The sequence below is a fragment of the Otolemur garnettii genome, unplaced genomic scaffold (genome assembly GCF_000181295.1).
Source record: "Otolemur garnettii isolate 467f Iridium unplaced genomic scaffold, OtoGar3 scaffold00140, whole genome shotgun sequence".
Classification (NCBI taxonomy): domain Eukaryota; kingdom Metazoa; phylum Chordata; class Mammalia; order Primates; family Galagidae; genus Otolemur; species Otolemur garnettii.
In genome coordinates, this window is record NW_003852535.1 from 2,205,024 (window position 1) to 2,209,559 (window position 4,536).

Here is a 4,536-nt window from a genome sequence, read left to right on the forward strand (position 1 = left end):
TGCTGTGAGCTGTGATGCCACGGCACTCTACCCATGGGGACAGCTTGAGTCTCTGTCTCAAAAAAAAAAAGTTCTGGAGTTGTTTCCTAGCTGTGTATGGCCTTGGGTGAGCGCCTTTGTCTATCTTTTATCATTGTAACTTTGTGTTTTGTCAGGAAAGGCGTGCCTGACCCTACCCTGCCTCCCACCCCCAGTGTAATACCCCCAGCAAATGGACAGAGGGTGGAAGCTTTGCCTCAGCCTCATTCCTCATTCCAGCTCAGTTGGCTTCACACTGGGGTCTTTACAGATGGGCAGCTGGGCAGAAGGCCAGTCCACTGTGTACCAAAGCACCTGTTACAATGTTGGCATTCAATTGTACCACCCCAGGGGCAGAGTGTTCCCATTGCAAGTCCCTTATCTTGCTTGGAACTCACATTACCTAATGCTATCCCATTTTACAGGCAAGGAGGCTCAGAAAGGGAAAGTCCCTTGCCTGTGCAACAAGGACTTGCCTGTAACAAGTCAGCGTGGCAGAACCAGCTGAAAACCCTGTTAAAGCCTCAGGGGCCAATGCTCAGGGCACTGAACTGTCCCTCCTGTCTGAGTTTTGGGTTGTTGAGGGGAGGGATGGGGAGGAGGGCCTAGAGCCCATGTGTCTTACCCCTTCCAGGCTGAGCAAACCGCTTTCAGTGCCCTGGTGTCAGTTTCTATCTCTAAAATGGGGATAATGACTTGGGCCCTGGCTACCTCACCAAGTCCTCAGAAGGATTTGAGGAGGTCAGGGACAAGAGGCCATTGGTAAAGGGCACAGGCTGGCCTGGGTGGGTGGGTAGCACAAAAGCCCAGGTGGCAAGAAAGGGAGAGCCATACCCTTCACCCACCCACACAATGACCTGACCAAGGGCCATCATCCCCACTTCCTCAACTGTCCGGGCCTCAATCCTGCTCCAAGCCATCAGCCTAGTCCCAGCAGAAACCACCTGACCAATCCTCCCTGTAGAGTTGAGGGGAGAGTGGGCAGACTCAAGATTAAAACCGGAAACTTCCCTGTATTCATTTTCTTTCTTTTCTTTTCTTTCTTTTTTTTTTTTTTTTTTTGAGACAGAGTCTCACTATGTCGCCCTCAGTAGAGTGCCATAGCATCACAGCTCACAGCAACCTCAAACTCTTGGGCTTAAGCAATTCTCTTGCCTCAGCCTCCCAAGTAGCTGGGACCACAAGGACCTGCCACAACGCCCAGCTCTTTTTTTTGGGAGGGGGGGGTTGTAGTTGTCACTGTTGTTTGGCAGACCCAGGCTTGGTTCCAATGGAGCCTGCCAGCTCCGTTGTATGTGGCTGGCACCCTAGCTGCTGAACTACAGGCACCAGCGATTTTTTTGGGTTTTTTTTTTTTTTGAGACAGAGTTTCACTATGTCACCCTTGGTAGCATGCCATGGCATCCCAGCTCACAGCAACCTCAAACTCTTGAGCTCAAGTGATTCTTTTGCCTCAGCTTCCCAAGTAGCTGGGATTACAGTCGCCCACCACAACACCTAGCTATTTTTTGTTGCAGTTGTCATTGTTGGTTAGTTGGCCTGGGCTAGGTTCAAACCTGCAAACTTCAGTGTATGTGGCTGGTACTGTAACCAATGTGCAAAGGGTCCTGAGCCCCGGTATTCATTTTCTATTGCTACTGAAATGAATGATCGCACACTTGGTGGTTCAAAACAACTTAATTTTATCTTACAGTTCTATAGGTTAGAAGTACAACATGAGTCTCATTGGTGTCAGCAGGCTGCATTCCTCCTGGAGGCTCTAGGAGAGAAAACATGTCCTTGTCTTTTCCAGCTTCCAGGGGCTGCACAGATGCCTTGTTTTGTGGCTCTCTCTTACTCCTTCAAATGCAGCAGCCCAGCATCTCTCTGGCCCTTCTGGCACCATATCTTTCTCTGACTCTCCTTTTCTGTCTCCCTCTTCTACTTTTAAGGACCCTTATTATTACACTGGGATGATTATCCAGATAATTCAGGATAATCTATTTTAAAGTTAGCTGATTAACAACCATTGTTTCATCAATAACCTTAATTCCTCTTTCCCACAAGACAAAGATGTCCACAGGTTCTGGAGTTTAGGACATGGACATCTTAAGGGGGCCATTATTCCCGTTATTCTACCTATCACGGTCCACTTCTTCCCATCCTCGCTTCCCTCCTAGCTTTGCGGACATCTCCTCCCTACCTCCCACATCCTTCTCTCCTTCTGGTGTCTTCCTGGCCCTGCCTCCCTAAGGGCCCTTCCCATATTTACAGTAAGCAAACCAACCATCCTGATCACACTCAGTGTCACGGCTGTCACCCTCTAGAAATCAAGGTCCTTCCATACCATCTCTGGCTACCCCTTCCCCTTCCTTTCCCTCTCTCTTCTTAGTACTCACCTACTTCACCTCGAAGCCTCGAAGGGTATGTAATCATAACGCACTTGGGAACCTGGATTCCCTCCATTTCTCTTCCTTAGGCTGTAGGTCCCAATTTACAGGGGGCTGAATCCTCAGTGACAAGAATAGAGTTTGGCAACTACCACTACCTGAATGAATGAACCCCAACCCCACTCTAGAAGTATGACAGCAAGTGCCCAGGCCATGCTGTCTCCCGCATACCTTCTTTTCTAGGGGACAGTAAACTCATCAAAACCCTCGACAGTATGTTGTATTTTAACGTAGGCGTTTCCAAGGCTTCATTCATTCCCTTAGCAGGCACTGAATGCACTTGGGCTGGCGCCTCCCCCGACCCAGCCCCTGCAGGGAGGGAACCGGTCCAAGGACGCTCTGTGAATTCTGAAGAATTCAGTCTTACTGCTGCCGCTCCCCTAGCCTTTCTAGAACTGAGGGCTTGGGCTTCCATGGACACAGCCTATCGCACAGTTCGCGGAGTCCACCCTAGGCACCCTACACCTCCTGGCTCGCAGCCGCTAAAGCCACAACTGGAACCCTGTGCCCCGGAGGATACCAACTCCGTGGCTCTCTAAAGGGGGGCCCTGGGCGGTGCCTGGAGGGGGGCATAGATATGGGCGGAGCCGGACTGTGGAGGCCCCGGCATTGGCGCTGCGGGCAGAGGGCGGGGCTTCAGGCTCAAGGTCTGCTCCGTAAGTTCACAGCCCTGGTGGTGTCTCACGGTCGCACCGTCCAGCTCTAGAGCTTTTGCCGCCCGCCTGTTGGACATCTGCGCTCCTCATGGTGAGTTCAGGCCAGGATTCCGCAGCTCGTCTGCAGCTCCATGGGTCCCCCCACCTGACCCCGAGAGGCCCATCTCTGTGGCGCCTGGCCCCCGCTAGCGCCCATTTCACCTCTGCAGAGGTCTTTTCGTGGGCGCCTCGGGCTCCGTGGGATTTCCTGCCCGCCTGTTGGTCTCCGAAGCCCCACCCGTGACCCCGCGACGCGTGGGGCGTCGCGCATCCCGACCCCAAATTCTCTGTTCCTCTTTCCATTCTATCTCCAAGCCCCTGCCCCCGCCTGGGACCTGGGAGCGCCCTCCCGCTGCCCAATGTCGATGCCGGGGCTGGGGGCCGTATTTTTAGCCCATGGTGAGGTGTCCTCCTATCTTTAGCTGCGACCGCGAGTGTCCTGAAACGGATCCGGGCTGGGCTGGGCTGTTCCTGGGCAGAAGGCGGGGAGGGGTCGGCGCCGGAACTCGAGCTGGGCTGAGGAGCCAGACCCGTGGGAGGGGCGGGGGCCTGCACGCCCAAGCTCTGGCCCTGTGCCTAGAGGACACTCGGACATCGCCCAGCCCGGAAAACCCAGGGGAGGCTCCTCCCAGAGCTCCCTGATCTCCCTCTTTTCCCCTATTTGAAAATGGGATCAGAAACTCAGAGGGCAAAAAGGTCCGCAAACAATCCCCACCTGGTACCAGATGCGCAGCTGCTTGGAGGGCACCTGCAAAGAGCCCGAGGCGCACGGGAGACCCCGGTGCGCTCTTGGAGTCCGTGGAACACCGGGTGATCGCGGGAGTGCGCGCGCCACCTAGCGGCTGCGATGCCAGCAGCTGCTCCGTACCGGAACCCCAGGAGACCCGAGGCCGGCCAAGGGGCACTCTGAGCTGGCCACGTCGGAGAGGGTGGGAGGAGACTGACGCCTGGGGTTGGGGGCTCGAACTGTTGCTTTTGGTCTTGTTCAAAGCACTGCCTCTGGAGAATCAACGTGATTGAGGAAGGCCTTGCAGATATTTGCTGAAAAGAATTACGGGGGCGACAGTGACCCACAGACCCTGCCTATTGAGTGTTGGTGCTCTCGCTTGCAACATAGCAGTGGAGTCTCCCGCAGTCCTCTGGTAGTGGCTCATTGTCAGTCCATTTTATAGATAGGAAAGGTGAGATTCACAGACAAGAAGTGTCTTGCCAAAGGTCACAGGGGAGTTCCAAGTGGAGCTGGATTTAAGGTTGATCTCTTTATCGCTCTCTCTCTCTTTTATTTATTTATTTTTTAAAGAGACAGAGTCTCTTTAAAGAAACTATCGTCCTCGGTAGAGTACTATAGTGTCACAGCTTACAGCAACCTCCAACTGGGCTTAGGCGATTCTCTT

General features: G+C 53.6%; 1 protein-coding gene across 1 annotated transcript in view; it reads left to right on the forward strand.

The window, feature by feature from the left end:
• Positions 1-3,157: 3,157 nt before the first annotated feature.
• The window catches only part of CDC42EP2 (CDC42 effector protein 2), an 8,245-nt gene continuing 6,866 nt past the window's right edge, over positions 3,158-4,536 (forward strand). The window contains exon 1 of the mRNA XM_012810662.1: positions 3,158-3,194. The gene's annotated coding sequence lies outside the window, so the exon portion shown is untranslated. The remainder of the gene's footprint in view (positions 3,195-4,536) is intronic.